The 26469-nt window shown below is 36.7% G+C and overlaps 1 pseudogene; it reads right to left on the bottom strand.

Moving 5' to 3' along the window:
* Nucleotides 1-729: 729 nt before the first annotated feature.
* On the bottom strand, nucleotides 730-1960 carry LOC116593454 (annotated as a pseudogene).
* Between the last annotated feature and the right edge of the window lie 24509 nt (nucleotides 1961-26469).

The following is a 26469-nucleotide window of genomic DNA, read 5'->3' as shown; positions in this document are numbered from 1 at the left end:
ATAAAGGGCTAATACCCCAAATCTATAAAGAACTTACCAAACTCAACACCTAGAGAACAAATAATCCAATGAAGAAATGGGCAGAAGACATGAACAGACATTTCTGCAAAGAAGACATCCAAATGGCCAACAGACACATGAAAAAGTGCTCAATATCACTCAGTATCAGAGAAATACAAATCAAAAACACAATGGGATACCACCTCACACCAGTCAGAAAGGCTAAATTTAATTAGTCAGGAAACAATAGATGTTGGCAAGGATGCAGAGAAAGGGGAACTCTACTACACTGTAGGCGGGAATGCCAGCTGGTGCAACCACTCTGGAAAACAGTTTAGAAATAAGGCAGAATATCATGGGGGAAAAGAGGAAAAAATGAAACAGGACAAAACCAGAGAGGGAGACAGAACATAAGAGACTCTTAATCTCAGGAAATAAACTGAGGGTTGCTGGAGTAGAGGGGGGTGGGAGGGATGGGGTGGCTAGGTGATGGACATTGCGGAGGGTATGTGCTATGGTGAGTGTTGTGAATTATATAAGACTGATGAATAAAAGGCCTGTCCCCTGAAACAAATAATTCATTGTATGTTAATAAAATGGGGAATAAAAGAACACAGAGCAGCTAAAGGCCCTTAAGGAACTCAAGAAAACCATATTGCATAACCTCAAAAAAAAATTAGCTGTCCAAAATGATTTGACTTTTATAGAATAAATTTAAGTTTTTAGGCATCAGGCTTCTCCACTGGGTTTCTTTTTTGCAGGCTTCTTGTCAGCTGCTCGTTTCTGTTGGCTGCAGCCTTCTCCCCCACCACAGGTTTCTTCTGCTTCTTCGCACCAACAGCCTCTTTCCTTTCTTCCCTACTACAGGCTTCTTGCCTTGAACCCCCTTCTCATCTGATTTGGCCTCTATGGCTTCTGCTGCCTTATCCAACCACAGTTTGTGATTCTTGGCCTGGCAAAGAATGGTATTCTGGCACAAGGTCTTTGATACAGGTTTAGCTTCGACATGATTCTCAGGTTCTTCAATGGATTCTTCTTCAGGACCCTGCGATGACTCTTCTTGCATGGTGCTCAGAGGGCTCTTTAGATCTCTGGAGTTTTCCAAGATTCTGCTAAGGTTTGTATCAAGCATTTTATGCATGGGAAGGTTGTAGAGACTCTTGAAGGAGGCGGCCTTATGCCAAGTGCCATACAGATCATCTAACTTGCGGAAAGCACTTTCAGTCCAAATGCAGAAACATCCGACATGCCCACCAGGAGCAAGTGTCAAAATGTTCAGTTTGCTTACATTAAGTCAAGGAATTCCAGGGATGTTTCTGAAGGCCTTGATGATATTGCTATCTTTACAGTAGATGATGGAGGATCACCTGCACTGGATACGACAACAGTTTCTCATTATGCCCTTGCCAGCACTCATTTGCTGAGAGGCATAGACCTTTTTGATATCATCCCAGGCTTTAAGTTTCTAAGAAGGAAAACAGCCTCTTTGGACTTCTTGTAGTCTTCAACTTTACCTTCAGTCACCAAAGAATATTCTGAACTTCCTCAATATGATGACCTTTAGACATGACCAGCACTAGTAAGGCTGAGGCAGCCAGGGCAGAGCAGATGGCATATCGCTTCTATATTGTGTTCACTCTGCAAGGCCAACAGTGCCAGGTTTGGGTTGGTGCAAACATGTGCCCACCATGACACATATTTCCAAAAGTACCCTGGCCAGAACAGTGGATCCCACAGCTTTGAGCTCTGGGAATTCGAGCCACAGCTCTGCCAGTACCCTAAGACTCAGCAGTGATTTGATGACCTGCTAATTCACTGACAGCATATGGCTAAGTTGGTGTGAACAAAGTTCATGGTATCAGATTGAATGGGAGCCTTGAACATAGCAGACAAAATAATATTTTTGCCAGATGATTCCACTCTTTTCAGAGTACACAGATATCAATGAATGAGCAAACATTATCATGGAGAGAGGAGAGGGTCACACTTCTCTCAACCCAGAAGCTCCTATAGGAAAAGTGGCATCTGAGATATTGTATAATTTTACCAATGAAGAGACCAAGTCTTACAGAACTTAGGACATTCCCATCATCATCTCACTAAAAATTTCTTTGCTGCATCCCTGGAAATTGAGAGACTACAGGTTTGTGTGACAATAAAACTCTTCCTCTTTCCTCCACAGCATACTAATAAAGTAATTATTTTCCTCTCGTGCTTTCTGTTAGAACTTAGAAGTGTTTCTCTTTCCTTAGTGAGAGACACTTGAGGTGAAAAAAAAGACTTATCATTAAAAAACTGTTTATTTTATTCTCAAAGTAGCTTAAAGTGTTGTTTTTGCTTTCTTTACACAGATACTAGCTCCCATCTGAACTGTTCTCGTGACTACCCTCTGACAGGCTTGCCAGACTATGAATACTTTTCCTCACCTAAGGATTGCAGAATTGCAATTGCTCATAAATTCAGAAAGAATTTTTTAGTAGTTTTTGGTAACACTTTCTTACTAACTTTTACCTTATCTTAATATGATATGCTTTGGGATAGCACAGAATTGCTTTTCCTGATTATTTACATTGTTTACTCTAACATTTTGACTCAGGCAAGGGCTGATCATTTTTAAAGTAGTAAATATTATTTAGGAGACTTATAAAAAAATAGAAATCATCTTCCATTTCTATTTACTTTGAAGCTTGAATATTTGAGCATACATATTTTGTTATTGTTTTTGCCAAGCATTATTCCAAGCTTTAAGTAGTTATAGCAAATATCCAGCCATTATTCTACATTGTCATGTCTCTTTCCTAAAATGGGGTCTTCACAAATTTCCAAAGCAAGCTTACTACAAGAACCCTGCAGAAATCCCTCCAGTTAACATTTCCTTAGCAAAATGCCCCTTGGGTATTCTACAGCTGTTTTTAAAATGTACATGTTGGATATGGGATGACAGTCAGTGAAGCCATAGCAGGAAATGAGAATGAGGCTTGGTAGGAAAAAGTTTATTATGCTTACAGGTTCCAGAAAGAGGGTTACCACATGCCATGCAAGGTCACAGGAAAAATCACCATGGTGGTCATGAGCCAGAAGACAGAAGAGAGGGGGAAAGCTTAGGTCATAGTCTTCACTGGCTTTTCCAAAGGAAAAGAAGACCAAGCCAACAGGTTAGGATTGGCTAGTTTGAAGAATTTTGGCAGGTTTTAGTCTACAGAGGTGGTCTTTAGTCACCTCATACATACCTGACTCTGGGATAACTTAGGGCAGGAGAAGTTTTGGCTTGGTGTAGGAGAACTAAATAAGGAAGTGCTTGAGGGGTACAAACTCGGGACTGGTTCATTTATATATGAAAAGCATGCTCAGAGGCAAGTTATTATTTTTGTTGGTAATTAGCTATCTTGCGAGGGACAATCTCTCTGTAGCCAGAAAAGTTTTTAAAAATGTCAAAACATTATAATATAGAGATACAAAAAATTGACATATATACATTTAAAGTAAAGTCCAGTTTCATAGAAGGTATAAGCCTCTGAAAATGACATCTTCAGTCAATGTTTATATTGGGGAAAAATTATAAATTTACATCTCCAAAACTCAACACAGTATTAAAACAAAACAAAACATAAACAAATCTTGAATTACATTCCAAATAGAAGTATTATACTGTCAAAATCAGGAGAGGAGATTTTGAAAGAAGTTCTAATGAAGGGAATAAGCATTATGTATGTCTTGTACAAAGAATCTTTAATTATAAACTGTATTGTTGGTGGTCAGAACATCATGTTTTACACTCCTTACATTCTAATATGATAATGTGTTACTTATAAGCATTTCTCTATATTTTAGTTATATTTCAGAAAATTTGTTGAGGTGTGGGCTTTTATGAATTGCATTATTTTTTCTACATAAAAATAATGAGAAATAGGTTCTTGGTTAGTGTTTCCATGGAGGACATCTGATTTTCAAGAAGAGATCACTGGAATTCAGGAAGAGATCACAGGAAGAGATCAGTGGAGATAACTATCTGTTGAAAACTAGTTGAGATCCCAAGAGTATCAATGCCCTGAGTTAATGTGGGACATTACTTTCACTCTCTTAATGACCATAAGTTCTAAGCTTATAAATGATACACTGCCATTGTTACTTAAATTTGAAGTTCTTGTCTAATTTCTTTTTCTCACTATCTATAGTTCTCATCTGCAGTTTCTGTTTGCTTTACTATACATTCGCCCTCAGTCTAGAAGAACTTCTGATATCCTTCTGAATTTGGTGTTTGAAGCTATGGACTGTTCTCATCTATGACAGATGTGTCTCATCTATGAAGGATGTATACTCAGATGCATATGATAAAACTAATTTGTTATCCTAAACATAGTGATTGACCACAGATGGAGAGGTGAGAGCACAAATGAGAGCAATAAGAACCTTAGAGAGGACTTTTAGTTGAATCATTGGGTTGGAGAAGAACTGATTACACTTTCCTTTTGACTGTTAAGATAGTAAGCTATAAACCCAATCCTTTAAGATGCCATCTTGCCACTGTATAGAAGAGTTTTCATTAAAACACAAACAAAGAGCAGACTGAGTCCTAATGACATCATCTGAATCCATGGATCCAGGCATGTCTGAAGCCCAGATATCCTTTCAGATAAAGTTTAAAATGTTCCTTTGTTGTTTACCACATTTGCAATAAGACTGCTGGTTCTTTCAGAATGTATTTTGGGCTAAGCCAAAATATTTTTCAATTCTTCCTTTCCCACTGGATACTTTTTACAGAATAAAGTATTTTTAAACATCAGACAGTAAAACATAATCGTGGAGAATGCCATTTTATAGGATTTAATGAACACAAAAAAGGAAAAGAAAAAAAAAAAAAACACATCATAAATTGCCCTCTCTTTGAACTCCTACTTGTGATGCAAAGGGGAGACATGCTTTAAGGGTGTATTGTATAGGGATGAATAATACGGCTCTGAAGAAAGATACCTGGAATTTAAATGCCAACTCTACCAAGTACTAGTTATGTAGCCTTAGGAAAGATACTCTCTGTCTCAGTTTTCTCATTTGTAAAATTGGGGCAGTATCTTGTGGGGTCACTGTAAGAATCAAATAAGATAGTAGTAAGATACTTAAACCAGTGCCGGACATATCATGAGTATTCAATAAATGCCAGTATCAGGTTTTTTTTATTATAATTATATACTATTATTACTACTTTTTCAGTTATTATATATACCACAATGATAACACACGGACAAAGAATGTCCCCTCCTAAATCTTTCATAACTGGAATCAACTCTCTTGCATATTTATCTCCCTTTCAAATCTTTTGTCCCTCAGAGCAGGCAACTTCTGATGGGTCCATTAATTTAAAGACGTTGATATTTATTAGATACTACCATGTTCAAAATTGTGCCTGAAAACTGGATATGCAACAGCAAATGAGTAACAATTCAAATACAATTGCTCTTCTCGTAGAACGCACATTCTAGACATAGCACAAACAATTAAAATCAAGTTTCTATTTATAACTTGTAAAGTCTTATGCAGAAGAAACACAAAATTCGGTATGTGACAACATATTTTGGGGTATCTGCTCCAAGTCTGAGGAGTCAAAAAAGGCTTTCTTTACAAAGTGATTTTTTTCAGTTGAGTCCTTCACAAGAGTAAGAAGAGGAACACAGTGATACAGGAAGCACCAGATTTGGGAAACAGAATGGTGGCATGCTGGAAGAGTGAGAAGCCTCAAGCCTCTTCTGTCTGAAACACAGACAACAAATGAAAGCATGGCAAAAGAAGAGACTGGTAGTGAAGGAAAAAGCAAAATCATGCAGGAACCTCAGAGCATATAAATGAGGTTTTGATTTTGTTCTTTCTTAATATGTTAAAAGAAAGTAAAATCTGTTGAGTCATTTGTTTTTGAAATAAAATAAATGGTTGTTTCGAAATAAACAAACCTGGGCAGATTTAATCTAAAAGGGATAAAATATAGCAAAGACATTGAAGTGGAGAAAACAGAATCAAATTGATTTCAATAGTTTTGGTAAAATAAAATTAAAGAGAAGTGAATGGCTACGAGGAGGAGAAATAGAAGGGAATGGGCTGATGTATTTAGAAGTTAGAAGCTACTAGCTTTGATGATTGATGTGTTATGGAGACAGGCAGAGGAGAAAAAAAAAGGTAAGTGTTTCAAGGAGTCTTAAGGTATCTAGAGTTTTACAACTAAGTAAAGAGCGTTTCCCTTCACTGGGATAGAAATTAAAAAAGGAAGAACTTCCCATTCTGTGAGGGAAGGTGGCAGATAATGGCAATGGAAAGCTCATTCCGCAAGGATCAGAAACAAAACAAAATTCCTTTTCAGGACACCAGAAGAAAATTTGAAAATAAATTATTTAAACTTTCAAGAAGTTAGGAAGGAAGAGCAAATTTAAGATAAAGAAACTAGAAGAGAGAAAATAATCACAAAACAGAAATCAATGAAATAGAATGCAGATGTATAGTAGAAAAACTTAACAGATGAAAAAATTTCTCTGAAATGAATAGGGAAACTGATGAGCCTGATCCCTAGCAAAACTAGTCAAAGTAATACAGAAAATACAATTGACAATTTCAGGATAAAAATGTAACATCACTAGAGACTTTTAGTCATAAAATAGATAAAATAATTTGAACAAATATGTAAGAACAAATTTGATATTTTTGATAAAAGTGAGAAATGCAAAGTATTATTTTTGACACAAGAATAAATACTCTCAATAGCCCTAGGTCTGAACCTTTTCCAAAACCTTTCCCAAAAAGGAACCTTTCCCAAAAAAGAAAGTCTGGGACCAGTTGGCTTCACTGGCAAACTCTTTCAAATCTTTCAGGAAGAAATAAAACCACTTTTACACAAGCCGCTAGAGAAAATAGAGAAAAGTTTCCAATTCATTTTCTAAGATGAGCTTAATGCTGACACCAAATAGTATTAGCACATTACAAGAAAGGAAAATGATCAGACCAATATCTCTTAGGAACATAAAGGCAAAAATCCTAAACAAAATATACTCTTTAAAGAATCCAATTTTTGTAACAGACCATAGAACATGACCAAATGGAGCTTGCTTCATGAAAGCTAGATTACTCTAAAAGACGAAAATTAATGACTGTAGAACTGTAACACTAAGAGGTAGAAAGAAGACAGAATTAACAGCCAAAGAAGTAGAACAATATACAAGAGTATGATGTCACAGAACTCAAGAATAATGTTTCAAGAAGGAAAGCATGATCTTTATTCTAATCTCTCCTCCTTAAACAAATCAAGTTTAGGCCTGTATAAGTCTTTAATTGCTGCATTAACGAACCACCACAAAACTCTCTGTGCTATATAACATAAAGCGTTTTGGCTGTTCATCAGTGAGTTATTTGGGGTTCAACCATTTTAGGCTGGGCTCAACTGGACAGCTGTAAACTGAAGGTCAGATCTGAATCAGCCTTACAAATCATTCATTCTCCCCAAGAATGTTGTTTCTTGAAGTCCTAAGAGGAACTGGCACGTTATCACTTCTGCCCACTTTCTATTACTCAAAGAAAATCACATGTCCAGGCCCAAAGTCTAGAGGTGAGGTGCATTTCCATTGGAAGGTACTGCAAGGTCAAATAGCGAACGACAGTTCTAAAGATACAGGGTGGTGAGGGGGAGAATGTACTTAATAGCACCGAACCATACACCTCAAAATGGTCAATTTTATGTTGCACACACAAAAATCAGTTTTGACAATAATGGGAAATTTCCCTCTTTGTAAATTTTTTAAACTTAATGACAATACGTTTATTTAGATGTCAGCCTCAGTGTGTGGGCACATAGCTAGTTTTTCAGAGCTCTTTTTGGGGAGGGAGCATCTCAGCACAAAAAAGAAATCAGTGGATTAGACCCTGGGGAACCCTGAGCCCAAGTCCCGAGAGTTTTCAGCTGTATCCAAATTCCATCTGTATCCAGCAGGGAAACTGGAACACTGTGTTCCAATGTCTTCCAAGTCATCATGCACCTTTTGCTATCACAGTCCAGCTATGTCATCATGGTACCTATTCACAGTAGCATGAGACCTCTAGGGTCATTACAGTGGCCCTATGAGTCCTCTCACACCATCTTAAGTACCTCTTACATCATCATGATGCTTTTTGCTTCAACACAGCAACTCTGAACAGGAGGAGTGCTACATCTTTCCAGACTCCTCTAAGAATCTTATAAGAAGCTTGGGCTTGCTTCCTCAGAAAAGCATACAGTGTTTGGCATTACATTCTAAGTGACTGCAAAGGCTGCAATTAAGAACAGGCACATTAACACAGTTCAAATAAGTCCCAAGGATAGTCCAGGAGGTGGAAGGGGACAAAAGAAGTCTGAGCAACCACCTATGCCCCATATGCACAGATCTAGCATGGCCACCTAAGCCCACAGGTCCACCTTATGACAGGGCAGAGTACTGATGTTTGTAAGACCTAAGCATTTTTCCCTTTCCAGGACCCATCCTCCATGTAAAAATTATATTTTATGACTGCATTGGTATAAAAATGATATTACTATTGTTAGTAAAACATTTTCTTCAACCTAAAAAATGAAATACCACAAGGCATGGGTATTATAAGAAACAAGAAACTGAGCCAATAATTTACCAAAAGTTCCCATTATCTGAGCTCTCATGTTAGTGTCTTCTAATGTAAGACCATATATACAGCCTTTTAATTTTACTGCCCTATCTACAAAACCCCCCAAATGCCTCCAATTTTCACAGACCAATTTTAAGAAATTCAGTAGTATGCAGCAGTCACCATACAATGCGCTATACTTATCTACCACTACAGACATAGTTAATTGGATCAGTGATGGATCCCACCCTAAAAAGAGCATACAGAGGACAACCAGAGATTCTAAGAGGCTGAGTGGCAGACAGCTCTAACTGAAGTACTTTATATTGGATAATGACCAATGAATTTTTATTACCTTTTGACAGTTTGAATTTGAGATGGGAAGAAGGCCTGGGTCATGATTACTGTGGACCATTACATTTCTTACTAGGTCTTCAGACCTACTCTCTGCAAAAAGTAACTATTACTGCAATCTGAGCAGCAGCGAATGATAACTTGGATTCTCCATGTAGCCTGTGTTGCTATTGAGGATCTTTCCTGTCCTTAGATACATTTCTTAACCTATTTCCTTGTTTCCAGTATCAGTACTCTAATGTACCTTCCAGCTTTTCAACAGATTAATTTATTTTAAATCAAACATTTCATCACTCATAGAACAAAATGTATGCCCTTAGCAAGTAATTTCAGAAATTTTAAACACAAACAACCTCTGATTATAATGAACCTTTAAAGAATCGCCTGAAATATGTACAGAATATGTGATTCTATGAAATATGTGTGCTTTCTAAACTTCAAAATCAAGACAAGATTCTGTCAAGCTCAAGAATCTATTATAGACTTCAGTATCATATGGATACTTCAGCAGTGACAATTTCAAAGCTCATCAGCTCTTCCTGTTCTATTTGTGTATGTATAGCAAACTCTGTGGAAGGAAATGCTCCCAACCTAAAAATTATTACACCCAGAAGTGAGAGATATTTAGGAAAGCATTTCATTTTTCCTCTACGTATCAACTTCAATTTTTAAAAAAATCATTTGTAATGATAAAATAAAGCCTCTCTTTACTGATCCACAGATCTAGTATTCTGCATAATTCACTAGAAGTGAGAAAATCATTGTCTCAAAGCCTGTCCTTATAGTGAACTTACCTTCAAAGTCAGAAAACAAAGGAAAAGAAGACAAAGGAGAACACTGTGAATGAATTTGGGAAATATAAAAATATTATAAAAGATCATTTATCATTATTATTCTTGAAGTGTTTTCTCTGATGAAGTTAAAAGTTAATTTCCCCATTGAATAAGATCACATAATCAAGTAATACATCATTTTAAAAGGTCATGAGATAATTGTTTTTTTTTTAAGATTTTTATTTCTTTTTTTGACAGAGATCACAAGTAGGCAGAGAGGCAGGCAGAGAGAGAGGAGGAAGCAGAATCCCTGTAGAGCAGAGAGCCTGATGTGGGGCTTGATCCCAGGACCCTGAGATCATGACCTGAGCCGAAGGCAGAGGCCTTAACCCACTGAGACATCCAGGCACCCTGGTCATGAGATGGTCTTACTTCAATCTGAGTCCACAATGTATTCATCTTTAACATATACTAAAAAATAAACTTACAGGACTTAAATTTAAAATGTATCATAGAAGATAAATTCATACCAGGACAATCAAAAGAAAATATTTTAGTACTGACAGAGCATTAAAAGAAAGTAAAATTATTCTGCAGTTATAAAGTTACCTTACCTATCAAAAGTCAACCCTTTTCCAGTATAATTAAATGATGTTCGTTTCAAAAGTATCTGCTATGCTAAACTGGCATAAAAGCTATTACACAGCAGTGTGTATGTGCAGAAACTTTAGTTAAAGATGTTCTAGACCTTATAAGGTTGACATTCTCTTAAAGTTTCATAGGACTTTATGAAAAATTCATTGGCTTTGTATTCACACATTTTTCATTATTCATATAACCTTATTTATTTATTTATTTATTTTACCTATTACTTTGGTAATGATAATAAATAGGCTTATTTAGAGAAAAACCCTTATGAACATTTGAAATGGGTCAATGGATTCACACTTTTTTTTAATTAATTTATTTACTTCAGCATAACAGTATTCATTATTTTTTCACCACACCCAGTGCTCTATGCCATCCATGCCCTCTATAATACCCACCACCTGGTACCCCAACCTCCCACCCCCCTGCCCCTCAGATTGTTTTTCAGAGTCCATAGTCTCTCGTGATTCACCTCCCCTTCCAATTTACCCCAACTCCCTTCTCCTCTCTAACACCCCTTGTCCTCCATGATATTTGTTATGCTCCACAAATAAGTGAACCCATATGATAATTGACTCTCTCTGCTTGACTGATTTCACTCAACATAATCTCTTCCAGTTCTGTTCATGTTGCTGCAAAAGTTGGGTATTCATCTTTTCTGATGGAGGCATAATACTCCATAGTGTATATGAACCACATCTTCCTTATCCATTCATCTGTTGAAGGACATCTTGGTTCTTTCCATAGTTTGGTGACCGTGGCAATTGCTGCTATAAACACTGGGGTACAGATGGCCCTTCTTTTCAGGACATCTGTATCTTTGGGGTAAATACCCAGGAGTGCAAATGCAGGGTCATAGGGAAGTTCTATTTTTAATTTCTTGAGGAATCTCCACACTTCTCTCCAAAGAGGCTGCACCAACTTGCATTTCCACCAACAGTGGAAGAGGGTTCCCCTTTCTCCACATCTCCTCCAACACATGTTGTTTCCTGTCTTGTTAATTTTGGCCATTCTAACTGGTGTAAGGTGATATCTCAATGTGGTTTTAATTTGAATCTCCCTGAGGGCTAGTGATGATGAACATTTTTTCATGTGTCGGATAGCCATTTGCATGTCTTGATTGGAGAAGTGTCTGTTCATATCTTCTGCCCATGTTTTGATATGATTGCCTGTTTTGTGTGTGTTGAGTTTGAGGAGTTCATTATAGATCCTGGATATCAACCTTTTGTCTGTACTGTCATTTGCAAATATCTTCTCCCATTCCGTGGGTTGCCTCTTTGTTTTTTTGACTGTTTCCTTTGCTGTGCAGAAGCTTTTGATTTTGATGAAGTCCCAAAAGTTTATTTTCGCTTTTGTTTCCTTTGCCTTTGGAGACATATCTTGAAAGAAGTTTCTGTGGCTGATATCGAAGAGATTACAGCCTATGTTCTCCTCTAGGATTCTGATGGATTCCTGTCTCACATTGAGGTCTTTTATCCATTTTGAGTTTATCTTTGTGTACGGTGTAAAAGAATGGTCGAGTTTCATTCTTCTACATATAGCTGCCCAGTTTTCCCAGCCCCATTTATTGAAGAGACTGTCTTTTTCCCACTGTATATTTTTTCCTGTTTTGTCAAAGATTAATTGACCATAGAGTTGAGGGTCCATATCTGGACTCTCTACTCTGTTCCACTGGTCTATGTGTCTGTTTTTATGCCAGTACCATGCTGTCTTGGTGATCACAGCTTTGTAATAAAGCTTGAAATCAGGTAACGTGATGCCCCCAGTTTTATTTCTGCTTTTCAACATTTCCTTAGCGATTCGGAGTCTCTTCTGATTCCATACAAATTTTTGGACTGAAACAATTCATGGAAACCAATGAGAATGAAGACACTTCGGTCCAAAACCTATGGGATACAGCAAAGGCGGTCCTAAGGGGGAAATACATAGCCATCCAAGCCTCCCTCAAAAAAATTGAAAAATCCAGAATACCTGTCTCTACACCTTAAAGAACTGGAGAATCAACAACAAATCAAACCAACTCCAGACATAAGAAGGGAAATCATCAAGATTACAGCTGAGATCAATGAGGTAGAAACCAGAGATACAGTAGAATGTATCAATGAAACTAGAAGCTGGTTTTTTGAAAGAATCAATAAGATCGATAAACCATTGGCCACACTAATCCAAAAGAAAAGAGAGAAAGCCCAAATTCATAAAATTATGAATGAAAAGGGAGAGATCACAACTAACACCAAGGAAGTAGAAACAATCATCAGAAGTTATTATCAACAGTTATATGCCAATAAGCTTAGCAACCTAGATGAAATGGATGCATTCCTGGAAAACTATAAACTCCCAAAATTGAACCAGGAAGAAATTGACAACCTGAATAGACCAATATCTAGTAACGAGATTGAAGCAGTGATCAAAAACCTCCCAAAAAACAAGAGCCCAGGACCTAACTGATTCCCTGGGGAATTCTACCAAACTTTCAAAGAATAAATAACACCTATTCTCCTGAAGCTGTTTCAAAAAATTGAAGCAGAAGGAAAACTTCCAGACTCTTTCTATGAAGCCAGCATTACCCTGATCCCCAAACCAGGCAAAGACCCTACCAAAAAGGAGAATTTCAGACCAATATCACTGATGAATATGGATGGATTCATATTTTTAATGGCATCCTTTAAATTTCCGAGACATGTTCCAATCTTTGCCATGAAAAAGACAGCAGCCCTGTCTGCCATGTTGTAACTCAGAGAGCAGTTATCAGCTACACTGTCTCAACCCAATCCTATTTGCAAGTGGTGCTAAATGGAATGTTCCTCTAACTCAAGTATCTTTTATATCATTTCTAAGTTTTTCTCCAAAAGTAACTCAAACCTCTTTAGTCCAAATGTTTTATCAAGGCATTACAGGCACAGGTCATACCACTCCCAATTTTGAATCTTTTATTTCAGCCCTATCAAATTTCTTGCCACTACAGAAAGTGAAAATGCTATGTTTCTGACTTTTTCCTTCTTAATTAAATAACCTACCAATTCAGTGATTGTCATAAATTCTCTCTTAGCTCTCATGTTTGATATTCAAATAGTCCATCCACTGAGGAGCCTTCCCAAAATACTATCTAGCATAATTGCCTGCTTAGGGTTTCCACTGTGAAACCATTAACTATGGGGCTACCATGTATGGTTATGTAGTTTGTGCACTACACAAAAGTTCCCCAGGGGAGTGAATGACAACATAAATCCAGCCAGTAGTCCACTTGCCCAGCTAGTGTCCTTCTCCTTCCGGGAAGGAGAAGAAAAAAAAAAAAAGTTGGATCGAGGGAGGATACATTTCTTTTATACCCACCGAAAGATGCCATCAGTTTTCTGAACCATCTAGTGATAGGACTACCTTTACCTTGAGGGATTTGTTCTAATTCATGCATCTTAGGAGAAATGGGTTTCCTTCCTCTAATTCACAGAAAATTTTCTATAGGTTAGCTGCAAACCTTGCCAACAATCACCCCTCTTAGTTAGCTGCATATACATTTTTCTCAGATAAATTATGACCCTAGAAGAAACTAGGTACTTAATGATCTTGAATGAGTCATTGCCCAGTAACTACCCCTGGAGTCGGGCACATAGAAGACACTCAATAAGTGCTCTACAGTCAGTGAGTTATCCGTCTAGAGGACAAAACTGGGGAGAAAATTATGTCAAATTTAAGATTCAGGGATGCAGCCCTGCCACCGGCATTCTCAGCATATTTACTTGGTTGTGATTTGAAATTACTCACCATTCTTTCTCAAAGCATCCTATCAATTCATAGCAATGGTTAGGATGCCTCTGAGTTCAGAAAATGTCTACTCCAAAACAAAACTGATTTGTTTTAATTCTGTCTACATAATTCATTGGGATAAAAATTCCTTATTAGTTTCTTCACAAGGAGGACAAATGCTTCATTAATTTTAAACATATCAACCTGAGTATGCTATACACATCACATAGAATAATGACTGACATTATAAGGAACACAATATACTGCATACCAAAATCAAATTACCCATTATTCACTCAGAAAAAATATGCACCTTTATTTGTACTTTATAAGCTTCATGAGGAGAAATCTAAGCAGATGCTTAAATGATAGGGAAGCTAGAGAATATTATCTGATAGAGAAACTACCATTCTATCATTAGCAATAATATCCCGCATAATGCGTATTATATAGGTAAAGCTCTCCTGTGTGAAAATACTCCTTTACATTTAGAAATCATTTCACTGAGACACATCTTTTTTGTCCAACTCTCAGGCTGAGAAAAGAGCATCAGCTATAACAGAAATAAAAAATGTTATTTAGATCATTTCATATGCTGCTCTTTTATCCAAATATTTAAAAAAATACACATTAATGTATTACATCAACAAAATCAACACTTTTGTTTGCTAAATAAACTTAAATGGTTGACTTTTTGAACTTTTTGAGTGCGGAGAGGGGCTATGGGAAAGGCTTCTGGGTTGCCTCACATTCTATTTCTTAACCTTTCTGGACCATGACAAACTTCTTTTAATGCTATATTTCCTATACAAGCGCCAATGTCAGGCTTTTACAAAACTGTCCCTCTTCTCAAAATCTTCCTGTGGCTTACCTCTCTCACTCAGAATAAAATCTATAGTTCTTACCATGATCTATACAGCCCTAAACACCTAGGCCCTTCCTTCCATCTTTTTGTCCACCTGTCACACAAGACACATGAAGCAGGTTCCTGCTGCAGAGCCATTCTGCACCCTGTGTCTTTAGCCTTGAAAGCTCTGCTTCCAGTTGTCCTATGATTACTTCCCTCCCTCCTCATTTGATTCAGATGTCTGTTCCAAAGTCTGCTTTTCAGACATGCTTGCCCATCACTGCTATCTCCTTACCCTTGTATTTTTCTTTATGCCACTTATCACAATCTGACAAAAGTTGTATTAATTTGTGTATCATACCATTATTTCCACTAGAATATAAGCCCTAAGAGCAGAGACTTTGTTCACTGCAGTATCACCATCATTTATAACAAAACTCCTACCATAAGGAGTTCAACAAAATTGTATCAAGTAAATGAAATGATTAAGTAAATGAAATAATATTACTGTTAGTCATATATATCTAGTCTGCCTGAAGTGGCAAAGAAGAATCTAGCATCATTAAAGATATGACGGTTTGGTTCAAGGGACAGATACCATAACTGACAAAAATCAGAATACTTTGGCCCTTCAAATCATGTGCGAACTGAATTTTTTAGCCATAGTAATATGTGAACTATAATTTATATAATATAATATTATATATATATATAATATATAAATATATATAATATTATATTATTTCTATATAATACATAATATAAATGATACAATATTTATATTTTGTAATATAATTATATTTAATAAATATAATTATTAATAAATATAATTATATATTATAATATATAATTATATAATTTATATCATACATATAAATAATTAATATAAAGAATAATTATAATTTAATTATTCTTTAGCACATTACTAATTTACTATTACTGATACTTTTTAAATATAAATTTATACAGAATATTGTCATGTACTTCAAATTGGACATTCTTGTAATTTTTGTGAATTTTTGTCCCTGTTCTTAATTTTTGCTATATGTCAGATAATGAAATAACTGTAACACAACTGCTAAGAGAATACTTTCTACAGAGAAAACAAGTTACTTATATAAGAATGCTTATTATTCAGAATTGGGACAGTAATGACATTTCTGAAGATCTGTCCTTGTCATTTGTTATGCACCACTGAATAGAAGAGTAAAGGTAAAATTCAATTTGTACACCAGAGATGGATTATATATTACCTGCAACTTTGTAACTATTTTCTCACCATTGGCTCTTGTGATTATAACAATGTTAAGAGTATTTTAATCATGACTACAATTACCTATTCATTTCAATGCTAAGGATCTTGAGCACCAAGGGAAATGTTTAGAATATTAGTAATCAGAACTCATGGGGGATTTCTATGTATAAGCAAATCTATATTGTATATATTTAAATCTATGGGTTATAGCTTTGTTTACAAGGAAAAAATTAAAGGAACTAATAATACTAAGTTATATCTCACTTCTCTACTTTTTCAAACAAAACCTACAAAAGTCACTATGTTTATTACACCTCGTTCAATTCATGTATAAAATAAGTTGTTTCTGAAGGAAAAAATGAACAAGATGGGATCAGGAGGGAGACAAACCATAAGAGACTCTTTTTTTTTTTAATTTTTAATTTTTTATAAACATATATTTTTATCCCCAGGGGTACAGGTCTGTGAATCACCAGGTTTACACACTTCACAGCACTCACCAAAGCACATACCCTCCCCAATGTCCATAATCCCACCCCCTTCTCCCAAACCCCCTCCCCCCAGCAACCCTCAGTTTGTTTTGTAAGATTAAGAGTCACTTATGGTTTGTCTCCCTCCCAATCCCATCTTGTTTCATTGATTCTTCTCCTACCCACTTAAGCCCCCATGTTGCATCACCACTTCCTCATATCAGGGAGATCATATGATAGTTGTCTTTCTCTGCTTGACTTATTTCGCTAAGCATGATACGCTCTAGTTCCATCCATGTTGTCGCAAATGGCAAGATTTCATTTCTTTTGATGGCTGAATAGTATTCCATTGTGTATATATACCACATCTTCTTGATCCATTCATCTGTTGATGGACATCTAGGTTCTTTCCATAGTTTGGCTATTGTGGACATTGCTGCTATAAACATTCGGGAGCACGTGCCCCTTTGGATCACTATGTTTGTATCCTTAGGGTAAATACCCAGTAGTGCAATTGCTGGGTCATAGGGCAGTTCTATTTTCAACATTTTGAGGAACCTCCATGCTGTTTTCCAGAGTGGCTGCACCAGCTTGCATTCCCACCAACAGTGTAGGAAGGTTCCCCTTTCTCTGCATCCTCGCCAGCATCTGTCATTTCCTGACTTGTTTATTTTAGCCATTCTGACTGGTGTGAGGTGATATCTCATTGTGGTTTTGATTTGTATTTCCCTGATGCCGAGTGATATGGAGCACTTTTTCATGTGTCTGTTGGCCATCTGGATGTCTTCTTTGCAGAAATGTCTGTTCATGTCCTCTGCCCATTTCTTGATTGGATCATTTGTTCTTTGGGTGTTGAGTTTGCTAAGTTCTTTATAGATTCTGGACACTAGTCCTTTATCTGATATGTCGTTTGCAAATATCTTCTCCCATTCTGTCAGTTGTCTTTTGATTTTGTTAACTGTTTCCTTTGCTGTGCAAAAGCTTTTGATCTTGATGAAATCCCAATGGTTCATTTTTGCCCTTGCTTCCCTTGCCTTTGGCATTGTTCCTAGGAAGATGTTGCTCCGGCTGAGGTCGAAGAGGTTGCTGCCTGTGTTCTCCTCAAGGATTTTGATGGATTCCTTTCGCACATTGAGGTCCTTCATCCATTTTGAGTCTATTTTCGTGTGTGGTGTAAGGAAATGGTCCAATTTCATTTTTCTGCATGTGGCTGTCCAATTTTCCCAGCACCATTTATTAAAGAGGCTGTCTTTTTTCCATTGGACATTCTTTCCTGCTTTGTCGAAGATTAGTTGACTGTAGAGTTGAGGGTCTATTACTGGGCTCTCTATTCTGTTCCATTAATCTATGTGTCTGTTTTTGTGCCAGTACCATGCTGTCTTGATGATGACAGCTTTGTAATAGAGCTTGAAGTCTGGAATTGTGATGCCACCAACTTTGGCTTTCTTTTTCAATATCCCTTTGGCTATTCGAGGTCTTTTCTGGTTCCATATAAATTTTAGAATTATTTGTTCCATTTCTTTGAAAAAGATGGATGGTACTTTGATAGGAATTGCATTAAATGTGTAGATTGCTTTAGGTAGCATAGACATTTTCACAATATTTATTCTTCCAATCCAGGAGCATGGAACATCTTTCCATTTCTTTGTGTCTTCCTCAATTTCTTTCATGAGTACTTTATAGTTTTCTGAGTATAGATTCTGTGCCTCTTTGGTTAGGTTTATTCCTAGGTATCTTATGGTTTGGGGTGCAATTGTAAATGGGATTGGCTCCTTAATTTCTCTTTCTTCTGTCTTGCTGTTGGTGTAGAGAAATGCAACTGATTTCTGTGCATTGATTTTATATCCTGACACTTTACTGAATTCCTGTACAAGCTCTAGCAGTTTTGGAGTGGAGTCTTTTGGGTTTTCCACATATAGTATCATATCATCTGCGAAGAGTGATAATTTGACTTCTTCTTTGCCGATTTGGATGCCTTTAATTTCCTTTTGTTGTCTGATTGCTGAGGCTAGGACCTCTAGTACTATGTTGAATAGCAGTGGTGATAATGGACATCCCTGTCGTGTTCCTGACCTTAGCAGAAAAGCTTTCAGTTTTTCTCCATTGAGAATGATATTTGCGGTGGGTTTTTCATAGATGGCTTTGATGATATTGAGGTATGTGCCCTCTATCCCTACACTTTGAAGAGTTTTGATCAGGAAGGGATGCTGTACTTTGTCAAATGCTTTTTCAGCATCTATTGAGAGTATCATATGGTTCTTGTTCTTTCTTTTATTGATGTGTTGTATCACATTGACTGATTTGCGGATGTTGAACCAACCTTGCAGCCCTGGAATAAATCCCACTTGGTCGTGGTGAATAATCCTTTTAATGTACTGTTGAATCCTATTGGCTAGTATTTTGTTGAGTATTTTCGCATCTGTGTTCATCAAGGATATTGGTCTATAGCTCTCTTTTTTGATGGGATCCTTGTCTGGTTTGGGGATCAAGGTGATGCTGGCCTCATAAAATGAGTTTGGAAGTTTTCCTTCCATTTCTATTTTCTGGAACATTTTCAGGAGAATAGGAATTAGTTCTTCTTTAAATATTTGGTAGAATGCCCCCGGGAAGCCGTCTGGCCCTGGGCTTTTGTTTGTTTGGAGATTTTTAATGACTGTTTCAATCTCCTTACTGGTTATGGGTCTCTTCAGGCTTTCTACTACTTCCTGGTTCAGTTGTGGTAGTTTATATGTTTCTAGGAATGCATCCATTTCTTCCAGATTGTCAAATTTGTTGGCGTAGAGTTGCTCATAGTATGTTCTTATAATAGTTTGTATTTCTTTGGTGTTAGTTGTGATCTCTCCTCTTTCATTCATGATTTTATTTATTTGGGTCCTTTCTCTTTTCTTTTTGATAAGTCGGGCCAGGGGTTTATCAATTTTATTAATTCTTTCAAAGAACCAGCTCCTAGTTTCGTTGATTTGTTCTATTGTTTTTTTGGTTTCTATTTCATTGATTTCTGCTCTGATCTTTATGATTTCTCTTCTCCTGCTGAGTTTAGGGTTTCGTTCTTGTTCTTTCTCCAGCTCCTTTAGGTGTAGGGTTAGGTGTGTACCTGAGAACTTTCTTGTTTCTTGAGAAAGGCTTGTACCGCTATATATTTTCCTCTCAGGACTGCCTTTGTTGTGTCCCACAGATTTTGAACCGTTGTATTTTCATTATCATTTGTTTCCATGAATTTTTTCAATTCTTCTTTAATTTCCCGGTTGACCCATTCATTCTTTAGAAGGATGCTGTTTAGTCTCCATGTATTTGGGTTCTTTCCAAACTTCCTTTTGTGGTTGACTTCTAGCTTTAGAGCATTGTGGTCTGAAAATATGCAGGGAATGATCCCAATCTTTTGATACCGGTTGAGTCCTGATTTAGGACCGAGGATGTTATCTATTCTGGAGAATGTTCCATGTGCACTAGAGAAGAATGTGTTTTCTGTTGCTTTGGGATGAAATGTTCTGAAGATATCTGTGATGTCCATCTGGTCCAGTGTGTCGTTTAAGGCCTTTATTTCCTTGCTGATCTTTTGCTTGGATGATCTGTCCATTTCAGTGAGGGGAGTGTTAATGTCCCCTACTATTATTGTATTATTGTTGATGTGTTTCTTTGATTTTGTTATTAATTGGTTTATATAGTTGGCGGCTCCCACGTTGGGGGCATAGATTTTTTTTTTTTTTAATATTTTATTTATTTATTTATTTATTTATTTTTTTATTTCCAGCATAACAGTATTCATTATTTTTGCACCACACCCCGTGCTCCATGCAATCCGTGCCCTCTATAATACCCACCACCTGGTACCCCAATCTCCCACCCCCCGTCCCTTCAAAACCCTCAAATTGTTTTTCAGAGTCCATAGTCTCTCATGGTTCACCTCCCCTTCCAATTTCCCCCAACTCCCTTCTCCACTCTAAGTCCCCATGTCCTCCATGCTATTTGTTATGCTCCACAAATAAGTGAAACCATATGATAATTGACTCTCTCTGCTTGACTTATTTCACTCAGCATAATCTCTTCCAGTCCCGTCCATGTTGCTACAAAAGTTGGGTATTCATCCTTTCTGATGGAGGCATAATACTCTATCCCCAGGGGTACAGGTCTGTGAATCACCAGGTTTACACACTTCACAGCACTCACCAAAGCACATACCCTCCCCAATATTTAAAATTGTTAGATCTTCTTGTTGGACAGACCCTTTGAGTATGATATAGTGTCCTTCCTCATCTCTTATTATAGTCTTTGGCTTAAAATCTAATTGATCTGATATAAGGATTGCCACTCCTGCTTTCTTCTGATGTCCATTAGCATGGTAAATTCTTTTCCACCCCCTCACTTTAAATCTGGAGGTGTCTTCGGGCTTAAAATGAGTTTCTTGGAGGCAACATATAGATGGGTTTTGTTTTTTTATCCATTCTGATACCCTGTGTCTTTTGACAGGGGCATTTAGCCCATTAACATTCAGGGTAACTATTGAGAGATATGAATTTAGTGCCATTGTATTGCCTGTAAGGTGACTGTTACTGTATATGGTCTCTGTTCCTTTCTGATCTACCACTTGTAGGCTCTCTCTTTGCTTAGAGGACCCCTTTCAATATTTCCTGTAGTGCTGGTTTGGTGTTTGCAAATTCTTTCAGTTTTTGTTTGTCCTGGAAGCTTTTAATCTCTCCTTCTATTTTCAATGATAGCCTAGCTGGATATAGTATTCTTGGCTGCATGTTCTTCTCGTTTAGTGCTCTGAAAATATCATGCCAGCTCTTTCTGGCCTGCCAGGTCTCTGTCGATAAGTCAGCGGCCAATCTAATATTTTTGCCATTGTATGTTACAGACTTCTTTTCCCGGGCTGCTTTCAGGATTTTCTCTTTGTCACTGAGACTTATAAATTTTACTATTAGGTGACGGGGTGTGGGCCTATTCTTATTGATTTTGAGGGGCATTCTCTGAATCTCCTGAATTTTGATGCTCGTTCCCTTTGCCAAACTGGGGAAATTCTCCCCAATAATTCTCTCCAGTATACCTTCTGCTCCCCTCTCTCTTTCTTCTTCTTCTGGAATCCCAATTATTCTAATGTTGTTTCGTCTTATGGTGTCACTTATCTCTCGAATTCTCCCCTCGTGGTCCAGTAGCTGTTTGTCCCTCTTTTGCTCAGCTTCTTTATTCTCTGTCATTTGGTCTTCTATATCACTAATTCTTTCTTCTGCCTCATTTATCCTAGCAGTGAGAGCCTCCATTTTTGATTGCACCTCATTAATAGCTTTTTTGATTTCAACTTGGTTAGGTTTTAGTTCTTTTATTTCTCCAGAAAGGGCTTTTATATCTCTCGAGAGGGTTTCTCTAAATTCTTCCATGCCTTTTTCGAGCCCAGCTAGAACCTTGAGAATTGTCATTCTGAACTGACATATTACCAATGTCTGTATTGATTAGATCCCTAGCCTTCGGTACTGCCTCTTGTTCTTTTTTTTGTGGTGAATTTTTCCGTCTTGTCATTTTGTCCAGATAAGAGTATATGAAGGAGCAAGTAAAATACTAAAAGGGTGGCAACAACCCCAGGAAAATATGCTTTAACCAAATCAGAAGAGATCCCAACTCGTGAGGGGGGAGAAAGGGGGTAAAAAGAGGTTCAAAAAGGTAGAAAGAAAAAAAAAAGAAAAAAAGAGAAAAAAAAAGAAAAGAAAAGAATTTAAAAAAAGAAAATGAATAAAGAAAAATATAAAAAAGAAAAAATATATATATTAGATAAACTAGTTAAAAAACGTTAAAAAAGAAAAGGGTAAAAGTTAAAAAAAAATTTTCCCAGAAGGCGAGAAAAAAAAAATGAAAAAGAAAAAAATGAAATTAAGTGCAAGACTAAAAAAAATCACAGGGAGAAAGCCATTAGTTCTGTGCTTTGCTTTCTCCTCCTCTGGAATTCTGCTGCTCTCCTTGGTATTGAAACCGCACTCCTTGGTAGGTGAACTTGGTATGGGCTGGATTTCTTGTTGATCTTCTGGGGGAGGGGCCCGTTGTAGTGATTCTCAAGTGTCTTTGCCCCAGGCGGAATTGCACCACCCTTACCAGGGGCCATGCTGAGTAATCTGCTCGGGTTTGCTTTCAGGAGCTTTTGTTCCCTGAGCACTTTCCGTAGAGTTCTAGAGGACGGGAATACCAATGGCTTCCTCCTGGTCTCCGCCCGGAGGAGCCGAGTACCCGGGGCCCCACTCCTCAGTGTGCCCTCAGAGAATAGCGCCCATTTACTCCCGACTGCCTGACCTCGGGCGCTCTCCGAGCCCACCAAGCCTGTGGCTGGTTCAAGGTAACCCCGAGCTGCGAGCTTACTGTCGGCTCTGTCTCTGTAGCTGGTTTTCCCGTTCCAATACCCGCAAGCTCTGCGACACTCAGACACCCCCGATCCTTCTGTGACCTGCAGGACCTGAGGCCACGCTTACCCCACGTGGGCTCGCCCCGTTTTAGCCTCTGGAGCGATGTCCCTCAGCAGCACAGACTTTTAAAAGTCCCGATTTTGTGCTCCCTTGCTCCGCTGCTTGCCGGGAGCCGGCCCCTCCACCCGGGGTCTATCTTCCCGTCGCTTTGGATTCACTTCTCCACCGGTCCTACCTTTCAGAAAGTGGTTGTTTTTCTGTACAGAATTGCTGTTCTTCTTCTCTTCGATCTGCCGATGGATTTGCAGGTGTTTGCAATCTTTAGATAAGCTATCTAGCTGATCTCCTGCTAGCTGAAGTAGTCTCAGCCTGCTACTTCTCCGCAATCTTGACTCCTCTAGATCGAGAAAAGAAAATTTAGAGGTAAAGTATAGAATAAGCAACTATATCCATCCCAGGTTGATAAAATATGTTACTTAATTTTAAATTAATATTAAGAGTCTTTTGTGTCTAAATTGTAAAATTAAAAATTGAAGAATAATAAAATAATGATTATTTATTGGTAAAGTTTTCAAAGATCTTTTCTGGTATTTAGGAGGAATAGAAAATTGATAGTATTAGATATCTTTTCTTAAAAATGTTAGAATTGCCACTCAGAAAAGACGTGAAATCAGAAGAAGGAAAAGTAGAAGTTTTAACAGAAATCTATCAAAAACTAATAAACAAAGTAGGAAAGAAAACTAGTTTGCAGACTAGTATAGTAGCCAAATTAGCAAAATAGAATGATATGGTAGTTATTATAACTATCATAAAACATGGAAAATACATTTTTTTTCCCAAGTACTGTGGAACATTTTGCAGAAATTGATTTTAAAAATACAATCCATGTACTCTTACCACAAAGAAAGGAGTAAAATTAGAATTTATCAATGAAAGCTAATTTTACATAAGTAAAACTGTATGTTTGGAAGTAAAACTTCACTTTTTATTCTTCTTTGTTTACAACACAATGAAAATTGTAAAGCATAAACTTCGTAATTTGAAATAAACTAAAAGTTTATTACTCTATATTCAGAATTGTAGAATGCAGCAAAAAAAGTATGAATATAGTTTTATAGTCTTATGTGAATTTACTAAAAGGAATAAGAAAGAGTGAAGATACATTAATTACTTACACAACTTAAGAAGTGTGGGGGGGATGAAAGAATTAGCCTAACAAAGCAGATTATAGGTAGGTAAATATAAAGATAAAGGCAGTTATTGATAAAACAGGAGACAAAGCAACACCAAGCTAAACAGTAAGAACAAAAGAACAACAAAAAAAAAACGAAACCCAAAATGATTCTGAATTTCTTAGCATTTCTGTATAAAGTATTGGCAAATTCAGTTCAGTTTTCAAAGAAAATATCCCTTAAAAAATATAATATCCTTTAAGTAGTTAATCTTAGTAATTTATGAATGATTGTATGAAAAGATGTTACACTGTTAGAGTAAAGAAGAAAAGCAAATGAATGTCTAAATAAATGCAGAAGAAATATTTGATGAAGTTCAACACTCAAGATAAAAACCTTTAGCAGACGTAGAATTAGAAGAAGGGAACTTTTGTATCCTTATATATAATACCTAAATAAAAAATAGACATTACAATTCCTGGTGAAACTTTAGAAGTTTCCTTAAAGTCAGGAAGATGATGAGGATGTGCTTCTTGTTAAACCTAGCAAGCCCTAGCTAACTTCAAGAAAAGGTATAAGAAGTATAAAAATTGGAAAGAAAAAGAGAACCACATCCTTATTTGAAATCACACTTATGTGAGCACTGTGAAGTGTGTAAACCTGGCGATTCACAGACCTGTACCCCTGGGGATAAATATATATGTTTATAAAAAATAAAAAATTAAAAAAAAATAAAGATTGTCAAATAAATATTTTTGAATCTAAAAAAAAGAAATCACACTTATCTATATAGAAATTATAAGAGCATTCATAGACAAATTATTAAAAGGGTCTTCTAAGCACCAGTGATAATCATTAGAAAATGTAAATTTTAAAAAAAATCCCAGTCTCTATAGGAACAAAAACTAAAGTTACATAATCTGTTTAATTAAAGGGGTATAAAAACATTCTGGAGAAAAGTCCAAAACATTAAAGGGATAAAAAGAAAACAAAAGATGTGTGTGTATGTGTGTGTGCACACTCACACACCATGCTTATGATATTTATGAATTAAACTACAATAACTAAGATGTTGACACACCCCAAATTATCTATAAATTCAATGCAATCCCATTACATCCCATTAAATTTAATCTCACTAGAATTCTGATAGGGAGAGATGATCAGAATGCTCATTGAAGTTATTTGTAAGAAAAATTGGAAACAATCAGAATGTTTATGAATAGTAGAAAAGATACATAGCAATGTATTTGTAAAATGGGATACTTTGCAGCCATTTAAACAAGGGAACTAGAGGTAAACTTACTAACAGAGGGAAAACAGTAAGTTGCAAAAATAGTTCAGGATGCTGTTAATTATTATATGGATTACTATAAAATATTGTCTATGGATATATGAACATTAAATAAAATATGTATGAGAATGATAAATACCAGAAACATGATAGATAATTTTGATAAAAGAGAGGGTCAGAGAGTAATACACAGGTCATTGAACTCTGTTTATGTTTTATATCTTAAAAATAAGCTGAGGTCGGGGCACCTGGGTGGCTCAGTGGGTTAAAGCCTCTGCCTTCGGCTCAGGTCATGATCCCAGGGTCCTGGGATAGAGCCCCGCATCAGGCTCTCTGCTCAGCAGGGAGCCTGTTTCCTCCTCACTCTCTGCCTACTTCTCTGCCTACTTGTGATCTCCATCTGTCAAATAAATAAATAAAATCTTTAAAATAAAAATAAGCTGAGGTGCACAGTTTTCTAAAATTTTAGAAAACTGGGTTTTAATAAATATATATTTGTTCTCTATATTTGTATGCATATCAGAATTGTTTCATAATTTTAAAACAAAACAAAACTTATCCTCTATTTTAACGGACCCCAAGCTCAAAAGTTTCTTTAAAAATAATATTCTTGGATTTTTTTGTCCGAGAACATCAAACTTAACAACAAAAAGGAGAAGATATTTTTCTTTCCCTTAAAAATAGCTTAATGGTCTTGCCAAAATCATAATTAAACTTCTATATTCTAAGAACTTGAGCCAAAAACTTTGTAAGAGTGATATAAAAGATTGGAATTGATTTTCAAAGAAGACATAATGCAGTTGCATAACTGAGTCCAAGCTTGCTCTGCTCACTGCACTGTAGGCCAATAAATCCAGAGGCAAGATGTTGGGGTAAGAAGGCAACTTTACTTGGAAAGCCCAACAAACTGAGATGGTGG

Source organism: Mustela erminea, chromosome 6 (assembly GCF_009829155.1).
Source record: "Mustela erminea isolate mMusErm1 chromosome 6, mMusErm1.Pri, whole genome shotgun sequence".
Lineage (NCBI taxonomy): Eukaryota > Metazoa > Chordata > Mammalia > Carnivora > Mustelidae > Mustela > Mustela erminea.
The sequence above is the reverse complement of the archived record's forward strand: the minus strand, read 5'-3'. Positions and strand labels throughout refer to the sequence as shown.